A 26,192-nucleotide genomic window follows, 5' to 3' on the forward strand; every position below is an offset into this window, starting at 1 on the left:
CACGCCCAGTCTACAGTCGAGGGCTTGCTAACATTCTAGGCCTCAGTCTGGAAAGCAACACCCAGCTCCGCTCTTTGACTCTTGATACCCCCAGCTCCCTATGTATGTGTGCTGCAGCCAGGGTAAGGGCTTAAACCCCGGCTGAAGAGCTGATCCGCCGACAAAACGAGCAGCAGCGACCGGAACGGCCAGGAAGGACAGAGCCCCCAAAGCCTTCCTTCGGGGCCACTCAGCCACGACTGACCCAGCGAGCTCAGGCTGCCCCCAGGCCCGCCACTACGGGGGTCTCTAAGCTAGGCCCAGGGGCTGCCGAAGTGGAGGGTGCGAGGGCGTGCAGAGTGCGACGGCCGGGGCTGGCTCTGCGGTGTTCCAGTCCGCGAAGACGGTCCTGGTCCGTCCGGCAGGCCCCAGGGACAGCGGCAGGGGGAGTCACCGCTGGGGATGCCATCCCGCCGGGCAGCCCGACCGTCCAGCGCCTGTGCCTCCCTTTCGCCCCCGGGCTCTGCGCAAGTGCCCGGGCGCCTTGAGTCGGGAAGGGAGCCTAGGCGTCTGGTAAGTCTCCGCTGCCGGTGGTGTGAAGGGCAGGGGTGAGGAGGGATGTGTCGCGAACCTTCCGGGGTTGCGGGCGGAAATGGAGTTTTGTTTCGGAGATAACCACCAGACCGCAATCAGAGCCTTTTCAGGGAGCCCGCAGCTCCCAGTTCCGGGCCCTGGCCTCCACTGGCGGCTGGGTGATCCGGCCCGGGACCCACCCTCTTTGGGTCTCAGTTTCCTCCGACTGCTGGGCCTCGTTTAGAGCCAAGTTCCGCACCATCTGAGGGCGCCAGGGGTGGGCGGTGTCGACCCAGTCTTGGCCCGCGCAGTGCTTGGGCTTCTTGCACCACAGCGCGCCGACATGCGGCGGCTCCGGACCGCCCCAGACCCACATGGGCCCTCCGGGGCCGCCACTTCCCTTCCGAGGCGTCGGGGTCCCGCCGCAGCCGCCCCCACAGCGCCAGCCCAGAGCCCCGGTTCCTCACCTCAGCCAACTTCCCAGCCATGGGCGCGTCTCTCTGCCAGCCCTCGGCTGCCGGCGATTGGACGGCGGCGGCGGGGCGGAGCCGGGAGCTCGGCACCGCCCACGGCCGCCCCAGGCCCGGGCGCCATCCTGATTGGCTGTGGGATCCGCCAGGCACGCGTTGAAGAGCGCCCCGCCCATCGGGGCGGGCCCCTACCTGACCCCGCCCCTCATGCCCCCGGCCCCGCCTCCCTTCGGAGCCCGGTTGCTTCAGCCCTGCTGTCCGTCTCATTCGCTGAGCGGGTCCGTGAATTGTAAGCGCGCTCCAGGCAGCTGTTGAGCCGGGGCGGCCGCCAGGTTTCTGCTCCCTCCGAGGTGCCTGCCGCAGCCAATGTGCCCCGGTGGGCTAGGGCGAGAGCTGTCGCCGGTTCGGTGCAACTTGGGATTCAGGACCCGCAGCAGGGGCGTCTGTTTGCCATCTGGACTCGTCGACGAGGGTGAGTCGCCGCGCGCAAGGGGAGCGGCTCCTCTCGCGCTGTTCGGCAAATGGGGGACTGGACGCGTCCTGGCGCGCATCGATCTGTCCGTCCGAGCGTGTCGGCTATGGGGAGGTCAGGGCTGACGGGATTCACTCCTTGCCAGCACCCCCACTCCCGAACTTCTTGTTTCAAAGCGTCCCAACTCAGCCCGGGACGCGGCTCTGCGTTCGCAAGAACTTGGCATGTTGTAATTGCCATCATTAGGTGGGGTCCGGGGACGCGTCCCCTGGCCCTCTAGAGCGGCGACACGCGCGCTAGGGGCGGCCTTCGAGTCCATTGGCGTGCAGACAGCAATTCCTAGATGGTTGAAGACGGGTTCCTGAAAAATTAACACGCGCCGGCGTCGGTGAGACGAGATAGTCCTGTGTATGTCTGATGCGTAGCCCGAGCCAGAGATCATCGGGCTCCGGGTGCATCTTTAGGGGTCAGAGAACTTTAGGACCAGTCGGGTTCCGTAGCAGGGGCTTCAGAGCTTTGCAATTATTGAAAGGAATTGACAGCGCGGATATTAAACTTTGTAATTACTTTTTATTAGCACTTGAATCCGCATCCCTCATGAGGTGCTCAGACCTCCATATCCACCTGCAAGGTGTGTCCAAAGGACTTCGTTAGGACCGGGGGTAACTGGTGACTGTCCCAGTGCAGGGAGGCCTCAGGGAATCCAAGAAGAGGCCGTGAAAACGACCACCAGGCTGGTCGGTTGGTGTTTGTTTGAGCACCTGTGTGTTTAAGTGATGAAGTTGTGACAGGAACTGACAGCAGAGGATACAAGGTTAAACCTGACACTTTATGTTTGTGACTCAGTCTGGGATAAATTTTTTTCTCTCTCTCTCATTGGTAAGGAGTAAAAGGAGCTGTTTTTTTTAGGGCAGTTACATACATGTAGTTTATATTATGTGTGGACTAAATAGAATTGAATGCAATATTTTCTTGTAATTCTTATTTGATGTGAATGAGAGCTTATTGAAAGTACTAGGCAGAGACTTGGCAACAGAATTGGGGAATCTTTTGATCTTTGAGGATGTATAAAAACATTGAGATATATAGCTATGCATGCATATGTAGACGTGCCTACATATGTGTGTACTTATATGTGTGTGTATAAAATTGATAAGCGAATGAAATAGAGATATGGAGGGGGAAACAGCCCTGAACTTCCTCTGGGTAAGGAGATGGACCCTCTGATCTGTGGGGTGTATGATGAGTGTGTGTATAAGCATGTTTGGATCTTCCTAGTCTGTCTGGGTCAGTGTATGTCCGTGAACTTTACGAGCATTCAGTTCAATACCACTCCAAGCAGATTCCCAGTTCCTGTTTTATAGCCCAGCAGCCGCCAGCCGGCCCATCTGTTAAAACATAACATGTACACTTCAGTGGGAGCACTAGGGTGGAACGTGGGTAGGGGGCAACCCTTAGTAGAAACAACATGCTATAAACAAAGCCTGCCTCTCAAGTCCATTTTCATTCAGAATTCAGTCTGAACGTGTGATTTTTGGTGAGGGAGAAAACGAGTGTTTGATTCTTCAGAAATGGCAAACTGTATTTTATGAAGTAATTAATAGGCATGGTTTGGGAAGGAGGAGTATATAAGGGAAAAAAAAATCCCTCTAGAAAAGAAATGTGGTGCTTGTCACATAACCATGCAACACTGGTTTACTGCTTTGCAGTAGCATTGTATATCAGAAACTGTTTCCTTTTGCTTCTTAAGAGAATGCATTAAAACTGAATTGTTTTGCACCAAAAAAAAAAAATTTTAACAGAAGTAAATAGAGCTTTATTACAGAGGCTATTTAATCTACTAGCTCTAGACTGCCTTGGTAATTCTAATGAAATGTATTTTTAGGAATTTATAACTTGAATATAAATTTATATTCAGCCTAATCACTAGTTGCAATGGTTCACAATTTATAGTTTAAAAAATAATAAGAATAAAAGCCTTTATCACAAAACTTCTGATGACTAAAAGGGTATGGGAGGAGTATAACAGCTTATTAATTTCCTGCAGCAAACTGACTGATACTTAAAAAACTATAAATTCCTTTAACAGCATAATTACTTTTGGTGACAAAATAAAGGCAATATTTTTGAGAAGCACAGTTGATATTTTACCCAAGAATTTTATGCTCATAATTATATTTTAATAACTGTGTTTATTATATGTGGGTAGAAAATACTGGAATGGTTCTTAAGAGCTCATCACAAGTGTTGTTTTCATTTTTATGGTACTTAAACATTGGGGGAAAATATTCTAATCCCTAATCTGTGTCTTTGCATTTCTGATGGACTATGTAGACACAATAATTCTCCTACCTTGATATGGATCACCTGAGTCAACTGGGTTGCTCCTTAAAAATTCAGTTCATGGGCTGGACTCTGGTCTCCAAGATGAGATTCAGAAATCTGGGGTGGAACTTAGGAATCTGCATCTTTAACATGCACCCACAAGTGATTCTGATGTCAGGGATCCTCTGACCATATTTTGAGAAACGCTGGAATGGCATTTATGATATAAAAGAACAATTACAGTCTGTGAGTTGATTCAACAAAGAATTGTTCCAGAATTTCCAGGTGGCATTTACCAGCCATATGAAATTTATAGCTAATGTTTTAACTCTCTGTCCTCAACAATGGTACCTTTTGTTCTGTGTTCTGAAGTGTTTTTGGACTCCTTAGCAATCCCCTAACCAGGTTAGCCCCAATTCTAAGGAGGTCTGTCTCGGGAAGCAAGGTAGTTTGAGACCTCACCCCAGCCTGTTCCATTCCCTACTCCAGGTCCAGTGAGTTCCTGGGGTGCTCTGGGGTAACTTTGTCAGTCCTAACTCACATTGTTGGGCATTTCTCCCTGAAAGGTAGAAGAATCCCAGTCCTTGAGAGCCACCTTTTACTCACTAATACTCTTTCGAGCTTGGGGACTAGGACCTCAGCAGGGCTAGTACAGACTTATCTGAGGTCAAGGAGCTCCTTGGGAAGCTGCAGCTGATCTGCCTGTTGGTCGTGAGAGTGTCTCAGGCCACCTACGCAGAGGCCCAGGGAGTCTCATTTTCAGAAAGTCATCTTAGAAGTATTTTGAGGTGTCCAATTAATCGGATACATAGATTTTCTTAGCATCACAGGGAGAGGGGTTGAGAATTGATTGCCGCCTCTCCTTTCAAATCAGTGTGATTCTGGTGTATTAATTATTGCCAGTTAGCTTTTTTATATGTAGTTTGATACTGACCTTCGGATTCTGTTCTCCCATCTCAGACTGGCATAGTTCTCAGTGTAAGACCCCTAGATAAAGTTTAAAAAAGAAAGGATCTGTCAGAAGTTGTTGCCCTTCCCTCTTTCTACCCTCCAGGTACCTAAAAAACAAATAACTTCTCTGAGGTCAGAAGTGCCCAGAATATTTACTTCCCTGATGACAAAAGGACCTGTATAGACTGGGACACTGAACTTAGATTCTTCCAGGCCACTGGATCATTAGTGGGGCTTTTATGGAGCAATTTATGTTCTGAGGAACACTTGGCAAGCATGTTTATAGCAACCTACGTTGCTTATCTTAACAATCCTTTGAGTGCGAGGATTTTTTCCCACTTTGTTACAGATGAGCAAACAGCAGCCACAAAAGGATCATAATACAGTCATACCTCAGTATCCTTGGGGGATCGGTTCCAGGACCCCCACCCCTACAGGTACTAAAATCCGGGGATACTCAAGCCCCTTATATAAAATTGCGGAGTGCAGTCAGCATTCCATATCTGCAGGTTCCTCATCCGTGGATACCGAGAGCCAACCCTATTTAGATTCTGTCTTTCACATTCAAAGATGACACCACTAACTGAGACGTTGCCCATGTGTTTTGAATTGTTTTTATTTAGCTTCATGATGAGATGATAGACTCATGCTTAGTCATTCATATCATCTACAGGTCTTTTTTCACCTCTTAGAATTTTTTTTATATTGACTGTGACCTTGGAACAGTTTTCTTTCTAAAGCTAACCACCATATATAATAATTGGTTCAATGATCCTGACCTTAACCATCCAGGCTTGACTTGGAATGGCAAGTAATTTGCAAAAGGTCAAAGAACCCAAAGGGAGCAAAGCCTATATGTAGAATTTGGGGGATTAATATTTTAGACCTGTACTCTTTGCCTATTGAGTCATGTTATGCTGCTAATAATGTCTTTACACTGACAAAAGGAACTTGCTTATATTTTATTTGCCCAGCTTCTGCATGATTGGATGGACCTAGAAAATTTCCAAAGCCTAAGGTATAATCACAGCCCCTGATTATACAATGGTACTGATTTGTGCCCAGTTAAAAAACTACAGTAGAATGCTACTTTTCTGGAAAGTGGGCCACAGGTCATTACAAGCTTCTAAGCAACAATTCTCACTCTTTTTTTTTTTTTTTTTCCTTTTTTTGGCCATGGCATACTTTTGGCAAAATTCTTTGGCAAAAAGAATTTGACAAATTATTTTCAAGTTTTTGGCCCTTCTTTCCATACCCTTATTCCCATTGTGAAATCTACTTATAAAAAATTTATTTTTCAAATCAATCTGCCCTTTTAACAGCTCCTAATACTTAAATTTTAGCCATTTTGACTCTTTCTCCTCTATAACGCCCCCTTAAGCTCCTACATTCACTTTGGTTTTTTGGATCCAATAATACCTTCTACTCATAGAACACTCATTGAGCTATAGAAGTTCTACTCTAGCTTTAACTTTGTGGATTTAACTATAACAATATTAAGAAAAAAGAAGAAGAAAGATAATATTAAAGTCATGTTGTTACATGTATCTTATTAGATATTCCCAACACAGTTTCTATGGGAAATTTAAGATCCAGATGAATGAAGTGACAGATTCACTCATCTGTGTCCCTACAGACACTCTTCTGATACAAGCTGAGAAATATAACTGAAGACAGCATCCTGGGTTACAGAAGAAAGACAAATATTAAGCTCTGAGAAAAGAACCGGCAAAAAGTGAAGGGTCACGGCTGGGATGGGATGGAGAGAGTGGTGGGAAAGAAATACCTCCAGTAAAATGCCAGATAGGGTGGTAAGAAATTTATAGAGGTGCTGATGGTTTGGGGATTCTTGGAGGCATTGATTCTGTTTTATATTGTCTTCACAGCCTACTAGCCCTGCTTGCTTTAAATAATTTATTATAGCAGCAGGCCTTCCCCTGGTTAGTTTCTTTCTTTCTTTCTTTTAATAACTTTTTCCTTCTCATCTCTGAGTCTAATCAGAGGCATACATAATTGTGTGGCTGCCCTACACTATTTGGAAAATCCATGATCAATATCGCTACATTATAAACCCATGGCTGCTCTGTTGTATTTTGCAGTGTTTTCTTCCCTGCTATATTAACTCAGTATCTATGTTTTAAACAATATTTTATTAATCTTTGCACACTGAGACTTCTGGGCTTATTCTTCTTGGCTGGAACTATCTTTTGAGTAATCCATCATCAGACCACCATTGATCTAATGATGTATTTATTGCTCACTATTGCAGCACTGGCAAGAAACCCAGTATGATTCTGAAAATTTGATTAAAAAGAAATCAAGTTTTTGCAAGACGTAGCCACCCGATTATGTTAGCAGCTGCCAAGTATATTTTATGCTAAAATATACACACACATTTCAAGTGAACAAAATGGGATCTTTTCAAAAGCTTTTACAACTTTTTGCTATGAAATAAGTATAATGAGAAGATGTCTTGTAATTAGAAAAATTACAAGTGCACTCCTCACCTCAGCCAAAGGTAGGGTATAGTATTTTTCAGATTATACCCCTAGATGCTAAAATGGATAGGTTTATCTTTTTGATTGACAATAATAAAAACAGTGGTGATAAGAACTATCTCCTAGTCCTTGAACAATCTTCCAGGTAATCATTACAAATCAAAATGAATGGAAATGAATTATCAAGTAGTAATCGAATACCTATCATAGGTAGCACCTCTTCTCAGCTTAGCTAACTCAAAATGCAGTTCAAGTATTAGCACCTTTGGGAACCTTTTCCATGCCCTTCTTTGGCCTAGTTGTATACAGCCAGCAGAGTCCTTACGTCCTGTAATCCCCCCCTCCAGACTGGGAGCTCCTTGAGGGCAGGGACCACACCTGTCATCTTGTAGCTTCTCAAGAGACAGTATTCAAGAAATAGTTGCTAGGTGCACTAGGGGCCACAAAGAATTACAGGTGAACACCTGCAAGGCCTTAAAAGGACATGCACAGGACATTCACCAAAAGTCTGCATGGTAGTAATAACTGAATCATAGTCCCAGACTTTCTGCTTTAGCCCTAGTCTTAACACTTCATAAAACTATCATCCATGCCTGCCCCTTCCATGTTCAGAGTCTCTGCTCCATTCCTAACTTGCCTTCTTCTCTCACCACCTCCCTGTTGTGTCTTCAAGAATGTCTCCAACTCCCCCCCACACCCAGTCTAGGCCATCTCCCCTGGTTCCTTTGATGTTCCCATACCTGTTGTCATATCTTGACAAAGCAGCTGATTCATGGACCCCACTTTGAGACTTGGGACAGCTTTACTCTCACATCTTTTGAAGTCTCAGATGGCTTGGTCCCTTTTGCCATCCAGTGTAGGTGATGACCTAGCTTTGGCCATGGGAGGTTTGGGGGCCTTGGAGGAACTAGATGGTGCTGGGCCTAGAGGCTACTGAATGGGGAAACTTGGTATTTGTTTAAGTAAAGCTTTTTTTAAAAAAATAAATAATTCCAGCAGATTTTTATTTCAGAGACTAACTTGTATAATATTTTTCATTGATAGACCACCTTTTGTTCAGGAAGTCTCCCTACATAGTCAGGTTTATGATGTAGTCTGAGGGCTTCGATAAGTACCAGCTCTCACCTCAGAGCTGGGTTACTGAGGTGTCGTACAACCTACGTGTCCAGGTAGAGTTTATGGATCAGCTGAGTTAAGCGTAACTGCCTGAGGTCAGGGCCATTAGTATAGCCCTTTTAGGTTAGATCCTAACGAGCTTTAAATGACTGCAAGAGATCAAGGACCCCTATCTTCTGTCTCATCTGGGAGATTAAGCCTCACTTAACATTGGTGCTTTCTTCTCATACCTGCCAAGAAAATATCACTAGAAAATTGACTGATTACATCTAAAAGTTATTTCAATGTTCAAGGCAGCAGAGAAGATGAGCCACCCTAGATTAGGTCATAGGCTCAAATACTGGTTTCTTTTGGATCTTGTAAGTCAGGAGCACATGCCCCTGCATATCCTGGGGCTCTGCTTTCCCCTAGGAGCTGGGGCCTGGGAGGACTTGAGGGAGGCTCGGGTGAGGGGTGGAGGCAAACATCTGTGCAACACACAGGTCACCCTTCCCTGCAGTCAGTGGAGGTTCTCCCTGTGGTGCCTGACTCTGGCATTTTCTCAGATCTGCTTTTCAGCATCTCTAATAGCAAATCTTCCTCTTACCCTTTGTGAACATGTTACCCAAACAGAGGTTCTCATAGTCGGAAAGTTCTCATCCTTAACCTTCTAAGTTTCCCTAATTTCAACTTCTCTCCTTCATTTAGCCCCACCCTCCAATAATGTTTTCCTTTCTTTGACATTCTCTTTCCCTTCTGTTCAGGTAAGAACTCTACGTTATAAAAGCTCTTATAATCAGTGTTACCATTAATCTTTTTCCTGCAGGAGTAACTGCATTTTTGACCATTTTCAAAAAACTTTCCTAGAGCATTCCAGTGTGTCTTTCTGGTGCTAAGAAAAACATCACAATAATGCAGCTCCTGCTTGCTGGGATATTACATGCTCTGACAGCCTTACACAGTGCAAAAGTGATTAGCCTCACAAAACCTCAGTTTTCACCAACTTTACCCATGCTTGTCAATGACCGCCCCCCACCTGCCTAATCACTCTTACCACCTCCTGCTCACTTTTATATCATTAAGGAACAAGATTGGGACTTCCCTGGTGGCGCAGTGGTTAAGAATCCGCCTGCCAATGCAGGGGACACAGGTTCGAGCCCTGGTCCACGAAGATCCCACATGCCGCGAAGCACCTAACCCGTGCGCCACAACTATTGAGCCTCTGCTCTAGAGCCCTCGAGCTACAACTACTGAGCCTGCGTGCGACAACTGCTGAAGCCTGCGTGCCTAAAGCCTGTGCTCCGCAACAAGAGAAGCCACCGCAATGAGAAGCCCGCGCACCTCAGTGAAGAGTAGCCCCTGCTCGCCGCAACTAGAGAAAGCCCATGCACAGCAGCGAAGACCCAACGCAGCCAAAAATAAATAAATTAAATAAGTAAATTAAAAAAACAAAAACAACAAGAAACAAGATCACACATCTCTGCTAGCAATAGACATATTCATTACAACCAAGGAGATGAAGCTTTCTACAAAAGCCAAACCAGGCATACACAGAATAGGGAAAAGAGGGGTAGGGCTACCCTGATTTCTTTAAAAGCAGGACACATGAATTGATGCATCTTTTGTTGATAAGTTCTTAATTTGCTGTTTTAACAAACCCTGGCCTGTTTCTCTTTTGAGGCTGGGTGATTGTCTTATAGCTAATGTCAACAGTTGTCACTTTTTGTTTCCCTTCAGAATTATTGCCAGTGAGTTTCAGTTTCCTCTCCTTCGTTTATTTAATTTTTATTTTTGGTGTTTCAGGTTGTTTTTCCTGATATACTTAAAGTGTATTGTTTCTGACTCCTCCAGATATCTTTCTCCCACTTTCCTGCCCCTGACAGCCTCTCACAGCTAGACGCCATCCTCACATTGAACGAATTTCCATTTTCACTGCAGATTAGTAGTGAAGACATTAAGTGGAATCCTGATAGTGACGCTTTCAAGAGCTAAGGCACCATTTACTATTCTGTTTTAATTATGATCTCTTAGCAAATTTTCACCAGTTATAATGTTCACCCTATTTTCTAAGTCATGTTTCTCAAATACTATATAAAATTATTAAATCTGTGTGCATTACAGTTTCTGCTCTCCATTATGGACTAAATTTATAATTCTATAATTTTCTTGTAGGAAAAATGCTTATTAGACTGGAATGGTTACTTTGGTTTCAAGCCATACTGCTTTTTTGCTTATTGTGAATCATTAGGCGCTTATATAATCTTTCATTTTACTTCATTCCCATCCTCCACCAGCAGCTCCCCAAGCAATAAACCCACTGCATCCCTTCCCTACACAGTCAGTTATCATCTATCCTTTTTTCTAAGATGGATTTTTTATTTTACTGGTTCCTAATATTTTCCTAATTTTAAAATAACTCTACATAACTAAAACGAAAACAGGCAGTGTCCTATTATGATCATGGTAGTTCCTCCTTCCTGAAAAGGAATACCTCCTGCCTACAAATCACAATACTGCACCTCCTCTCTGGAGTGCTTCTGCCTGTGCCTGGGATCTGTGCTAGTCCCACGTGTTCTCTGTTGATATTCTTGTAATTAGATAAGGGTTCACAATTGGCAGCCTTATGGGAAAAAAAGACCAATAAGAGCTGTGCTTTATTTGGGTCTTGGGGGAAAAACAGATGTCCTAGGCAAGTGGGAGATGAAAGTCAAAGTTTTTGAAAGATTAGGAAAGCCCGAGACAGGCCATTTGGTACCAGCTTCACATGCCAAAGGACCATCTTCCTGTTGTGATTTCTAGGGTGTTTTCCCCTTGGGCTTTTCTGGGTGACTATCCCAAATTGACCTACACGGTAAGGAAGTATATTATCTCATGAGAGAAGCAGGGCAGGCAGCAGGATTGGTTGATTCAGTGGCACAATGACAATGATACAGGTTCCTTTCATCTCTGCCACTGTTGTCCTCAGGGACCATTTCACTTAAGACTGGCTCTTCTTTTATGCAAGACGGCTGCAGTAGTGCAGATGTGTCATTGCAAGCGTGACAATATCTACAGCACAGAAAATGGATCCCCCTTCCAGAGGTTCTCCTTTTGAAGAGTATGAAAACATTACCCAGAAGAATCTAAGAAGACCTGCCTTTTCTTCCGTTGATTAGAACAGGATCACATGCCCCATCTCTAAATCAGTCACTAGCAAGAGGATCTCCATCATTGCCTGAGGGAGGAAAGAGAAGAATTTGAACAAAATCAGGATTCTGTTAGTAAGGAAGAAATACATGTGTGGAAGTGAGGGGGGCAATAGATGCTGTCAGGCAATTATAATTGTCTACTACACATTGTGATTTGAAAAATAACTGTGAAATTCGCCCTTATGACCGCTTTGTAGTTGGTAGGTACCACTGAACTGCAACACATTTCTGGATACAAAATGACAAGGCTAGGTTGACAAGGAGAGAAAATGCAGGCTAATTAAGGACAGAACTGAGCCAAGATCAATAATTATTCTGATTAGAACCACAATAAGCCCTAATGAATTTGAATGTACTAATTTATGTCTATTTGTCCTCAATAATAATATGCTCTTTACTGAATAAAAAAGATTCATTTGCTTATTTCTCAGTAATTCTATATTTCTGATATATTATTTTACAGTATAGGCCTATTTGAATGTAAAAATTTTTTATTAACTTTATTTACATATCAGAGCATTAACAATAATGATTATTACTGATGATTGCAACTGGTCATTATTTACTGAGTGCCCTTTTATAAATGAGGAATTTAGCATCTAAGAGATGCTAGCGATTCGCTTAGGCCACATAGTGGGCAAGCTCAGATTGAGACTCAACTTCATCTGCTCATGTGCCTTCCGTTCCTTGCCTTTCCTTTGCCTTGGAAGACAGTCTCAAGACTCTGTGGCCCGTAGGGCCTTAAGTGATCAGGCCCTGCCCATCTCTGTGACCTCGCCACTTATCTTCTTGCCCTCACTCAGTTTTCCAAGCACACTAGCTTCCTTGCTGTTTGTCTAATAAGCCAGTCTCACTCCCACCTCTGACCCTTTGCATTTGCTGTTCCCTCTGCTTGGATCACACATCCTCGGTATGAACAACTACCTCTTTTCCATTCTGGGTTCCTCATCACAGGCACCTCCCAGGACTCTTCCATCTAATCTGTTTAGGGCGCCCACCCAATTACCTGTTTCTGTCCCATTTTTGTTTCCAGTATGGTACTTAAACAATCTTATGTAATTTACCAACTTGTATACTTGTTTTTTTCTATTTCGCCCACTAGAATGTAAGTTCCATGAGGGCAGAGACCCTGACTGTATATGTAAAATGAATGAACAATCAAATGAATAAGTTAATGGAGTTAATATTTAGAAGTATTAATCTCTAAGAATCCATTGTCAGTCTTTTATCTCCTACACTAGGAGTAAGGTAAGGTAATAATCGTCAATGAGCTGAGTATGCGTGCTGTAGATTTTTTTTCCTGTAAAATTTGAGAACTAAAAAAGCCTGCTTGCTTTCTTTCTCTCCTTGAGGGAAAATAAAATATAGATATCAAAGTTTTTTGGAAAACAAGATAGACTTACTACAATTATTATATAAGAATTCAAGAGCTTAATCCAAGAGGGAAATTTGAGTAATACTCTTAACTCTAGTTTTTATATTGATTATAGTTTTAAGGACGCCAACTCCTTTAATTTCAGGGCATAAACGCTTAAAATAATGAAGGTATACATATAAAGCTAAATTGTAAATTGGGAGAATAATAATTGCATGATAATTTGGAGTGGCAAATTCACTTAAAATTGTTTTCTCTTACACACAATTTTTCATTTGCACTCAGGTATCTACTAAAATGATTTATTCTTAGAACTGTGTTGTTAATTATTCTGAAGTAATTATGAAGGTGCAAATTGAAAAATAGCTTTACCTCACATATTAATTTGGACGGGATTGACAGAAATAAAACAGAGAGCCTTCTTCCGAAGTCCCTTTTCTTTGGCTTTCAGCTCAGGACCTTCTCGATTAAAGTACGTGCGTTTGTGTTTTTTTCCTTTCCCTGTAGTTGTGTGGGTTGCCGTGTCATTTGCTAAATATGTTGTGAGCCATTATTTTCTGGGGCTTGCAGTGTGACTTTACCACTCAACTAAATAAATCATCATTTCAACTTTGACAAGAACTTCACATTTCCCTCCTACCTGCTCATCTTCCCCAGATCTTTCCCCAGGTGACCTCGCAAACTACAGCGTCTGTGCCCAGGATCAGTCTAAACCCACTTGATGCTGTTTTCTGCCTTCTGGTGTCCCACTACCACACAAACCTGTTAGAGTCGCTTACTAGGAAGTACACTTCTCAGCTACACTCCCCATATCAGATTTCCAAAAGCAGATCTAAATTTTATGGTGAGTAGAATACATCTGCATTTGAGAGTAAGTTTTAATCTAGTTCTTTACATTTGTTTTCGTTTTGTATCAGAGACAAGTCAGAAAAAAGAAAGGGAAGAGGATGTTTTGATGCTGTTCCTTCATGTGTATCCTGGCAGGGACCCCTTTCTTCCTCACTTTATAACCTGGGTAGATTTGGGTGTGTGATTGGGTAAGAGGCCATCAGGATCCAGGTGACAATGAGATCAGTAATTAAAGGGCTGGGTCAGCGTATCATTACTACTAAAGTTAGACAGGTGCATGGTCTATGTAAGCTCTTGAGAGCCTGCCTTTGATAGGGTAGTTTCCATATACAGTAGATTGGCCTTTTTGTGGCTCAAGAAAGCCTTCTTTCTTTCTTTTTCTTTCTAAGCTGTGTGGGTGGGAAACAGCGTGAGGTTATAGAAAATGTATAGCAAAAGCAGTAGCAATGAGAAAGAATCCATAATGGGCGCACACACATTGCTGGAATATTTCCCAAGGATTTGGGGGGTGGCAGTGAGGCTTCTTTGGCAGAGGCAAAGTAGAACATGTGCTTTCCCATGTGTGAACACCGTGCTTTGAAAGGCCCTTTATGATTCACAAAAGCAGCTGCTTTTGAGCTGGTATAGCCACAGAGTTGGAAATTCACTTAAATAGGTGTATTGCAGACTCCTGACATCTGTTTTGGAGATTTGGTTAAGTGCTGGGAATTTGCTTACTCACTAGTGACATGGAACAAGTATTCCTCATTAGAGTGTTGGATCCTTTGTTCATTTCTTTAGGGTTTGTGGATCGAAGCTAACAAGAAAAGACTTAAAATTTTAAACAGTCATTTGCTATGTTACATACACACTTACATAAATTTGCAACGATGGCTTTCTTCTTAATTATAAAACTATGGATGACAGTTTTACTTTGCCTAGCAAATCAACTTTCCTGACTTACTTTCAGACATATTTTGTTGTATTATAAGGCCTTCTTGCTCAGTATTTGTAATCTTATTGTGCACTGTTTTTTGGTGAGCTTTAGTTTTACCTAACAAATCCTGTGGCTCTGTCTTTTTGTTCACTTCTGTTGCATTTCTGAATGTTAGTTTTTGTCTACTCTTTTATCATCATTAATAAGTTATTTTCACTTTTCCAAGAATTTCAAACCTAAATAATACCAGCAGTGTTGTTTCTTGTCACTTTCAACAAGAATCATTTGTGTCTAGTTCTTCAAACAAGATAAGTAACTAGGACATGATTCTTTTACTTTCTGCTCATTAGTTTTCAATTTATTAGATACTGACATAGTGTGGCATTTTCACATTTTTTTTAAAAAAAGGTGAAAGCTTTGTTTTTAATGGGTTATAACTATTATTATGTTTCTAAATGACAAAGCAAAAAAAGATTACCACCAAATAAGATTAGTGTGGATATCTTGAACTAGAAATCATTTGAAATGTTTCACAGCTATACCTTGTGCTAAATATAAAAATAATTGTGTTTCCCATGTGTGAGCATTAAAAGACCCAGTTGGAAAGTCACATAGTATAGCAAGTAGGTCACTATTGATGGTAGGACATGAGACAGGAAATGTCACAGCTAAGATTAGAGGCCCAAGCAATATGTCTCGACATGCGTACTGCATTGTTCATCCTAAGAAGTGGAAGAACTCAACAGGGTATAACTAACTTTAGCCCAATTTGAAAGTATTAACAAGGATAGCCTTTTAATCTGTCATTCCCATTTGTTTCTAGATAACTCACTTTCCAAGTTGGGCAAAATAATTGAACTGCTTGGGTCTGCACATTAGCAGACCTCTGAATACCAATTAAAATGGTACCCTTCACATTCTAGAAGTATAAATGGGAAGCGATAATCAGCTATATACAGTTATAGGTATAGATTTGCCTGGTGGTTGAAATTCCTAACAAGGAGTAAGCAGCCAGTTAAAAGTGAATTCTCTTAAAATCTCGTTCCTAATATTTGAATGTGAAGTAGTATTATATATGGATATGGGAGAAAAGTACACTTTTAGGGAATCCAGTTGCTTTTTACTTTGATTTTGGGGGTAATATGAGGAAGATTTAATATTTATATGTGGGAATTTTCACCACAGAAGATACCTAACTTTGCATACATTTGCATATTCTAATTTTAACAAAAGACTAGGAAAAAAAGCAGTGCTTTCCTGCATCTGCCCCATACTTTGTTTGGGGGAGCCAGACCAAGATGGAGCCTTGGATTCTGAGAGAAACCATCCCCTCACGCTAGATTAAGCAATTGAACGCAAGCACAGAGAGCCGGCGGTTATTTGGATGAGCGGATGGAGGCATGCCGAGATGACTGAATTTGAGTCTGTCCTTAGAGCACCGAGGATTCATTCACTTCCAGCACAGAGTCCTTCACAGGAGTACCCCGGCTCGTGGATTCCATGTACCCTGCATAGATAGTTTCACTGCTTGAATCTCAGAGGCCTTCCTAGGCTCACCTTTTCAAAGGTCATTAATGCAGATTAAAACACTCCACTTTGAACTAGGATTATTTCATGCAGGTTATAACTTTCAAGAGGTGAGCTGAGTGGTTTGGAGCCTCAATGAAAAGAAAGTATTTTGACAGTGTTTTTTAGTCTTTATTCCTTCTCCAGCTTAAACACAGAGCCTACATTTTTATTCCTGATCCAGGTATGGTATATTCGAAAAGGGTCAGAAGCACAGCTCTCACAGACATCCCTCTGGAATGAAAATTCTGGGAGTGGTTTCCATTTGGCAGGAAGAGGTCTGTTGGCTTCTGATTGAAGCAAACACAAGTGATGCGGCAGTTGGGTCTGACTGCACCATTGTGTGTGCCGGGTTCTTGCCCACGATGAAGTAAGCTGGTTGTGAGCTATCAAGTTGGCTCACTTTCTAGGCCTCTGTCGGTTGACAGATGTTGGTGGGAACATCCTAGAAAATATTTAGGAGTGCCTGAAATAGATTTGTGCTTTGAAAATCTTTGAAAAAATCCCTTTCTAATTTCAAAACTGTATGAATAACTAATAAATATTTAAATCTTTATGTGCTGTGTAGAACTCCTTACCACCCTATGAAAATGGTTATCTAATTTTAGTTACTGCTATGAGACTTCTCTTTGATGTCAACGTAAGTGACCAGAAGGCCAGATACCCCATTCTTCTTTGACCCTAGTCAGAACCCTGAGCCTGGGTCTGGCTCTGCCTCTAACAAGAGGTGGATATGCAGTAAGTCCCCAGGCTCCTTTCTGAGCCTGATGTCTCTCTTCTAGAAAAGGAACAAAAAAAAAAAGGACCATTTTTATGGACTTGTTCCAGTGTTAATACTCTATGATTATATTCATCTTTCAAGACCGTTTATTTTTCTTTTCTGTAGGGAGAAAGATGTAAAATTTTCTGGTTGGCAACTTTTAATTGTAAGGGCAATGCTCACCAGTTACTGGTTGGCTGTTTGAGTTCCTATTTTGGCTGTTTCTTTTACCTGTGTTATAAGGAAGAGCTCAAATACCATTTGTCTGATCATAAATTCCAAGCAAGATTAACCAAAGTAGGTTTCATACTTTAACGCAAGAAGGGCATAAACGGGGGGATGGGGGTGGGTATGGAGGGTCTAGGTTCACAGGAAAATAAAGAGAGGGAATCCAGTATGCAAACATGGAACAGGAACCCAGTCAAGATTCACACAGTTAATAACCTCTGTCCCTTCATATAGGAAATACAATACCAGTGCTCATAAACCTGTGTGCAAGGAAGTAACACAAATAAAAGCTTTATTTATAAGAGCCATCTTGTCACTTTCTAAAAAGCCTACTGAAAAGCGTATTACATAATTTTAACTGAGATACATACAACCCTTTATTATCTTAGGCTTTCTGGTGATAGTAGATAATGTTGGTGGACTCTCTAAAATATAGAAAACAACTTAGATAGGATTATTTTTCTTGGTCTTTCTTTTTGTTAACAAAACTTGCTTTCTGAAGAAAGAAAGCCTTAATGTTACCTATAGTCTCTACACTAGCCTGTCCTCAAATACAGACATAGCCAATCAAGGTTAATTTCCTAAGAGTGACTTATCCTTAGCTTTCGTGAAAGACTCTGGTTGTGAGAGGAAAGGAATTAGAGGCTTTGTAATCTCCTTCTTGGGAGTTTTCAAAGAACAGAAGAGAAGCTAATTTTCATGGAGGAAATCTGACTGGACAAAATTCCAAAGACTGTCTTTCGGTCCTGTCTTTCTTCCTTTCTTTTTTCTGGCCACACCACACAGTATGCGGGATCTTAGTTCCCCGACCAGAGATCGAACTGTGTTCCCTGCACTGGAAGCGTGGATTCTTAACCACTGAACCACAGGGAAGTCCCTGTCTTTCTTTATTTTAAAACCTACCTATGTTCTTGTAAGTTAGTCCCTTAAGAGTTAAGGGTAACCAGGTCTTGCCACTGTACAAATAATTTCTCCTAGATGTTTATGTCTGTCCTTTCAGACTCTTGAAATAGGCTTTGGTTGCTGAACTGGGTTGTCTGGCCCACTGCCTGGTAGATGACTGTTACCACTGGCCACAGAGAACACACTAGACTTCTGGAGCTCCTGCCCCTCAGCTTGGCAATGTAGAAAACCACATTCAAAGAAAATAATCCAGGTGCTAACTGATTCTAAAGTTAGAAAACTTAGCCCTTCCACATAATAGAATACAATTTGTTTCTTCTTCCCACACAAAATGGAGCTGTCCAGAACAACCATGAGAACACCTGACCCCATCACATACTTCCCACTTGCAGCTGTCAAGGCCTCCAAGTGAAATTTGTGTGTGCTGAATAATTTTGCCTGGAGACACATCACAATCACATGTTTTAATGTCTGTGGAGGCTAAAACTGCCAGTCCATTTGAGGAGTAGGTGAATGTAGGCTACTGGGAGACAGACACTGGCCAACCTTACCTGGTTCTTCTGGATGAATTCAACCAGGCTCTCTTCTAGGTGACAGCAGAAGAAGACTCACCCAGGCAACCTGCCTTCATTCCTCACTCAGTAGACTTGTACATGGAGGGTTTTTCCAGAGCTACCAGGAAACATAAGTTTGGGGATTATCTAAGAGTTGTTTGAGCAGTCAATGAGAGTACCTTTCTAGCAGGACGTCCATTAATTTTTAATTTTTGAGTTGGAAATGGCACTGGAGATTATCTAGATCAGGGTTTAGAAAGTGAAATTTCCAAGATAAACCAATGGGGCATGGGAAAAAAGTACTAGAATGTCTCTTCATTTTTTATACTCCAAAAATAAGAAAAATTAAATTTTACTACTATATATGAATTTGTATTTGTACCCTCCCCTGTTCTTCAAGTCAGGAGGCCCTATATTCTGAGGGAGGAGTAAGTTTCCCTCAATATACAAGCATTGACAATGATCCCCTCACCTGTGTACAGCATGTTGCACTGTATTCGTATGTGTCCAATTAAGTTAATCTGCAGAATATTATTAGTTTCAATTAAACTAGCTTTCAACAATAACAATAACCAAACCCCCACAAAAAAAACACAACAGGGCAAGTAGCTTAAAAAGATTCTGGCAAAAACAAAATATGGATTAAAGATATCACTAATTGTGAAAGCAATCACAAGGGAGCAATATGAGGATGGAAGAGCTGACACTTCATTCTAGGACAGGCTCTTTGTTAGCTGCGTTGTGAGTTAAAAACAACGGTACAATCAGTTCTGATCAGAAATCAGCCCTCAGATCTCAAAATTATCAAGACAAATAACTGAAATACAGACTTACATCTACTATCATTAAGAATGAATACTTTAGAAGGAGGTGTATACTTTGCCTTGAGAAATTTCCTAATGATAATATGAAGGTACCATGATTAGCAAAACATGGAGGATAACCTCTGCAACTTTTTTTTAACCAATGTTTAAATTCACCTCCTAATCTTTATGAAATTTCATCAAACTAAAATGTGGTTTGAACCTCTTTTGACGTTTTTTACTTGTACCCAAAAGTAAAAAAGCTACATATCTTTAGGAAACACTTGTTCTTCCTCCTAATATAAGACCAGATAAGATATGTTAAAAACAATCTATCTAAAATGAGTTTCTTTGTCAAAATGCTGCTGAAAGTATTATTGAAGATACTGCTGAAATCGTGAAGAAGCAAATACCATATTAGAACAAGTTATGGGGAGCAAAAGACTTGTTCTACATTGGTAAGATGTTAGATCTAACCTATTGTATTTATTCATTTCTCTTTTACCGATGAAATATACTAAGCGCTTCTTTTTGGTGAGCCACCACTAGATGAGATTTATTCATAATCTTAATGAAAATGTTTTATGAAAAAACCTAAGTAGCATTTCCTCTTAAAACAGTAGCTGTTCCTTAGAGAAGGATTGTAGGGTAAGGTTACAAGAGAGAAATTCATTCACTGTATCATTCATAAGCAAGCTAGTGCAGCCAAGTTGTTGAAGCCAGAGGAACACAAAATGCTGCAGGATGCTACTTTGTAGTTAATTTTATAAAAACAAACCTTTAATACACCATATAGCAGAAGCCATACGATATTTTGTATAACGTTAAGAAGGGACCATGAAACCTCACAGAGGTTTGCTGGTTATCTTGTTGAAAAACACTTGAGATGTCAAACTTACCGATAAGTTATATTCATTTTTCTTTGTATGAAAAGGAAATGGTTTCATATTTTGTTGACCACTTCTGTGATAATAAGCAGCTTCAGTAGTATGCTACTTAGAGGTCATTTTTTTAAAAAACCATAATTAGGGCTTACCTGGTGGCACAGTGGTTAAGAATCCGCCTGCCAATGCAGGGGACACGGGTTCAATCCCTGGTCTGGGAAGATCCCACATGCCACGGAACAACTAAGCGCATGCACCACAACTACCGAAGCCCACATGCCTACAGCCCATGCTCCACAGCAAGAGAAGCCACCACAATGAGAAGCCAGTGCACCGCAACAAACAGTAGCCCCCGCTCGCCACAACTAGAGAAATCCCGTGTGCAGCAACGAAGACCCAACACAGCCATAAATAAATAAATAAATAAATTTTTAAAAAATAAAAATTAAAAACATAATTAATTTGTCCTCTCAAAATAAAGGTATCATTTTAAGACTAAGTAAGAAAATAACTGAATTTTAAAGAAACTCTTATTATAGAGAGAATATTGTAAAAACAGAGTTTGGAAATGTTTATGTTGTATGTGATTTCATTGCTTAAAATTATGACAGCCATTAAAACCCACCTATGTAAAATAAATTGAACTTAAAATTAGACCTTCAAATTAACACATCACAAATAATTAAATCTAGATTTTCAACACGAAGTATGTTCATCACATTACTCTCGATAAAATGACAACTGTTCAGTAAGATGAAAAGGGTTTTTTACTCTTAGATATAGTTAAAGAAAATATTTACAGTATTGCTTATTTCATATTTACCTTGTACATTTGTCATTTTGATGTTTGTTTTATAATGGACCTAATACAGTACATGGGTGCATATCTAGTACATGAGCCTGGTGTGCACGTTCAAAAGCTTTTTAGTGTTGGAATTCATGATTCAATAATTTTGGAAACAACTGCTCTAGGCTAAAGATTTTTAAACTTTTGGGGGCAGAGAACAGTCACAGAGTCTTTGAAACAATAAAAGATACATACCCTCTTCTCAGAAAAATTATACACATAACTCTGCCAAATAAAATTTTGCCCAGAATTTCAGGGCAATCACATGCCCACTGATGGTTACTGTCATAGACTCCATTCAACCCCTGGATAAGGACATGAATGACCTAAGGAGTTATGAGACTTATGCATGGTCACACAGTGACATAATCTGACCTTTCAATCAAGACTTCCTGAGCATATGTCATTCTAGGCTTTGGTCTGGTTGCTGAGGATGCAAACATGAGGATGGAACTCTAGTTGGGCTCCCAAGGAATTCACAAGTTCACTGGTGACTCCAGTATGCAACAAATAATCCAAATACAATTTATGTCTAGGAGAAACTTGTTTGGCATTAAATGACACCAGCTGTGTGAGGGCATTATGCTGAACTCCATAGGAAACGCAGAGATGGGCAAGACAACCGTTGCAGAGAATCAAGTCCCAATTACTTGCTCCAGCTTCCAATCCTTTTTCTAATGCACCTTTTATACTGCTGAACCCGGTGATGCTACTCTGGGGTTTTGCAGCTTCGTGCTCTAAATGATGATGTACAAGTAAAGAGGTGAGGCAGCGGGTCACACGCCTTCCTATTTCTAAGCAACCGAAAGCTCTCTTTTTGGGTTTATGTGCACTAAAATGCACTTCTTTGCCTGTGCAATGGAGAAACGAACTCTTAGATAAATTGGCAAATGGAAGAAAACAGGGAGTAATAAAGGAAGTATGGAATTTTATAAGCTTCATGATCTCCTTCCCCAAAGGTCTGAATCTATGTGATAAGGTGGTAGAACAAATTCCTGCCGAGTCTGAAGTTATTCCTATAAAAAAGGTAATGATAGGAATAAAGTAGGTGTAATTTTTTTTCTGCCTGGGTCATTAGTTAGTAATATTCTTGAAGGTGATATATAGAGTTTTTCCTACAAACATTGTGCTCTGTGTAGGGACTAAAAATAAACAGAGCTGCACAGGGAAGTAGGCAAGCATTATTGATCGCTGTCAGGCCAATTCCACTTTCATGTTTGCAAAAGGCACATCCCAGTGTTGCAAACCTATTTATAGGGAACAGTTCATTCATTGCTGTATATGGATGATAGAAACAAAGTGAATTGTCAGGTAAATTTTGGTTTACATTGTGAAATTGAACTAGAAGGGATCTCCTTTGGAATTAGTGAAGAGGGATCATCCCCTGTGTTCCTGTGGAACAAAGGAAAGAACCGTGGAGTCCAGTGTCTGGAGCTCCCAACCTAAGTGGGGCCTCCGGTTGGAGTTCGTCCCCTGGCTGCACCCAGCCTCCCTCAGCCGCAGCCCCCCACCTCCCCATCCTGGGAGCAGGGGCTAAAAGCAAAGAGGGTGCCTCCCAGACCCCTCCTGCCCTTCAGTCCTTCTAGCGAGTTCTGTTCCCCACTGGTATTGACCATGCTTTTGTGCCCATGTGTATGCACGTGTGTTTGTGTGCACTCATGCATACCTGTGTATGAATGGAATGTTCTGTGGGATCCTCTTTTGACATTTGGTTCTCCATTCATTTTTGGTAAATTTTTGTAATTTTTTTTCTCTCCACTCGTTTCCTACCAGAGTTATTTACTCCTCTAATACCCCCAAACCCCTATTTTTCCAGTTTCCTTCCACCCTGCTCACCAAGCTTCCACCCTTGGGCTTCTTTTTTTCTTTTTTTTACAACTGTCAGTTCAATCCAGCAAGCATTGAGTGAGTGCTGGGCATCTTTGAGGCTGGAGGCTAAAGAGACAAACAAGACAGAATCTTCATCCTCAAGCTGCTCAGTCCAGTAGCACATGTGGTCTATGCTCTGCCCTTTTCCCTCTGCTCTAGTTATTGATCGCACCCTCCAGGCAGAGTTTCCTGCCAGCATACTCCACTGTAGTAAGAGCAAAGCATTGGTTCAGTAAAAATGAATTCCGTCTTAAACCCCCAGTAACCTCTGATTTGTGAAAAGAACTGGGCTTGTAGCAAGGGGCTCAACCGGCTCAAAATGTGATGTAAGAAGGGGTTGGATTCTGTGTGTTAAAAATGCCTAAGGGGGCTTCCCTGGTGGCGCAGTGGTTGAGAGTCCGCCTGCTGATGCAGGGGACACGGGTTCGTGCCCTGGTCCGGGAGGATCCCACATGCTGCAGAGCAGCTGGGCCCGTGAGCCATGGCCGCTGAGCCTGCGCGTCCAGAGCCTGTGCTCTGCAACGGGAGAGGCCACAACAGTGAGAGGACTGCGTACTGCAAAAAAAAAAAAAAAAAGCCTAAGGGACGCTAATGAGCCTGACCACCTTCTAGACCTCTGCAGTGATGTTGTTTCACCTGAAGGCATGGCTGTCCAGGCTCTGGGAAATGGCCTGGTGATAGTTTTCACTCTGATATGGTGGTCTTAGTGCTAATGCAACACTGGACTGCTAAAATAACTAAGCATTTTAAAATCAGTACCAAAAACAGACAAGCAAACCGAGCCTGACTAAGCATGGTAACAGTTTACTCCGGTTTGAGGCTGGTAAAATTGCTTTCCATCATCTCTGTGTCCATCTCTTCCCTTTAGATCTTTTATAAGATCCTCTGCCCATCCAAATACATGAGTTTATTTTCAATGAAAGAGACACCAAGAATAGTGACAGGCAGTACATCTTTCACAGTCACAAAACTATGCCAGTTGTATATAGGCCAGACTTCAAACCAACGGTAGGGAAGGAACTTGAAAACTAATAAACATTTTAAATATAACCCTCGTCTCTATTCCTCAGTCTTCTGATAATCACCAGACAAATGCTATCAGGGCTCAGATAATGTGAGCTCTTTACCCTTCAAGGCCTTACTGTGTGGCTGGAATTCTTAACTGGTTTCATCACTCATGACAGGGTTAACATCTTTCTGGTGGCTGGGTATTGTTCCCAGCTTCATTCTTGAAATCCTTTTGCGCCCTGTCACTCTTCACTAAGTGTACTCAATTCTTCCTTGGTCTGCCTCTGTTTCTCATTCCATACCCTCTGGAATATGTCGCTATGTGTAGTGTCCATTCTGTAGTGTCTCTGAGTGGCGTGCGTCCACACGATTACAGCTGTCTTCCTGGAACCTTATATACAGTAATTCATTCTTGCCTTTTTCAAAGAGGAGTGATGCTTTGAGGTCACTGGCACTGCCAAATCCAAATTATTCCTCATCCTCCTGCATGTTAGATCACTTCCCAGCATTCCAGACTAATAAAAGTTGCTGGGACCAAATTCACCACCATTTCCTTGCATGTTATGGGCACCCTGATCACTGGCTGTTGCGTGGCAAATAGATTGTACATGGACAAAAGGGGAAGCAAGGCAACCAATTAGGAGATTACCGTAGTAATTCAGATGGCTTGAGTAAGGTGACAGCATTGAGGCTGGCGAGAAGTGTCTAATTTCAAGGTGGCAGAACACACAGGACTTGAAAATGAACTGAATATGTGGGAAGAGGAATGGAATGGAAGCATGACGCCTCCTAAGTTTTGGGGAGAAGGAAGTTAATGAGGGAGGTATGCTAAGGGGCTCTGGAATAGAGATAGCCCAAAGCTGGTTAAATGATGTTAAGAATCTCTTTCAATTCACTAGCGAGAATTTGACTTAAGATCATTAATATTGAAATATATGTACTAGCCTCTTGAAATCTATAAAGTTTAGAATGACTCTAAGGCATTGTTATTATTTTGCTTTTGTTCCATAAGATGGCTTCCATGCAGCGGGCTGATTTCTACACAGTGTGGGGCATTAGGAATGGGTAAGTTCTTTGAGGGTGAGAGCAGTGCCTTATTTGTCGTACCTTCTGCACTAACGGTCTTACAATCATATGTTTTTGGTATGTCTGTTGAAACAAATAAATTAGATCGCATATTTGATTTATAGAGAACTTCACTATCTGGAAACAAATAGCATGCCTTAAAAACACATCTCTTTGAGGGGGAGTGCTGCCCCCCGAAGCAGCCAGGTGCCAGAGGACCAGGGGCTGAATCAGCTGGGAGGCATTACTGCAAGGGGACTGGCTAGGCAGAAGCTGTAATGGGGTAAATTTATGCCTGGGCATAGAATAGTGAGGGTCAAATCTGCAAGTCAGTGACAGAGTAGCCTTCAAGAACAAGGATTCAAGTTTGGAGCTGGGAGGCCCAGGATGTAGGTCAAGCCATCCAGGACTTTGCCCTGTAAATAGCCTCCCTGTCCCCAGGGTGCAGGCAGTCCAAGAGGTTGTGCTGGGCTGGCTGGTTCTAATGGGCTCACTGAAAGCTGGTCTGGGCATAATTGCCATTAAAATGGGCATTGTATAAGGAAAAAAAGTCTGCCATCTGGAAAAAGGAAGAAAATGGACCCCTTTTCTGCATCATCTACATTAGATAAAAACTTCATATCCCCATTGGCAATGTTTTACGTGTTTGCCCCGACTGAGGCCTATAGCTCACAGACCTGCCAGTATCATAGGATCAATATAAAAATTCCTGTTGTTTTGCTGACGTAGGTATTCACTGAGGGATTATTTGGGAAACAGACCTGAAAAGCAATTATGTGGTGAGTTCAATATGCTAGTTCTCCTTGAGAGGGGTTGCTGAGAAAGAACCTTCTGGGAGCCTCTCTGGTTTCCTGGCATGTATGCATTCCTCCTGATGTCTTGTGGCATGTGGTACTATTTCTCCCAGTTCTTAGTTTTTTTTTTTTTACTTCAGTCCATCACTTTGAAGTGTCTTTAGGTAACATCCACAAATATTTTGGAGCTTGTTCTTTTTTTTTTTTTTTTTTTTTTTTT

At 42.0% G+C, this 26,192-nt stretch overlaps 1 protein-coding gene across 3 annotated transcripts in view; it reads left to right on the plus strand.

The window, feature by feature from the left end:
- Positions 1 to 1,248: 1,248 nt before the first annotated feature.
- MARCHF3 (membrane associated ring-CH-type finger 3) overlaps positions 1,249 to 26,192 on the plus strand; it is a 148,646-nt gene continuing 123,702 nt past the window's right edge. For 2 of the 3 annotated variants that reach the window (XR_003431157.1, XM_027098921.1), the window contains exon 1: positions 1,249 to 1,494. The gene's annotated coding sequence lies outside the window, so the exon portion shown is untranslated. The remainder of the gene's footprint in view (positions 1,495 to 26,192) is intronic. The other variant, XM_027098902.1, reaches the window with a different exon arrangement.

Source organism: Aethalodelphis obliquidens, unplaced genomic scaffold, assembly GCF_003676395.1.
Source record: "Aethalodelphis obliquidens isolate GAN/ISIS:26980383/991018 unplaced genomic scaffold, ASM367639v1 scaffold4, whole genome shotgun sequence".
Lineage (NCBI taxonomy): Eukaryota > Metazoa > Chordata > Mammalia > Artiodactyla > Delphinidae > Aethalodelphis > Aethalodelphis obliquidens.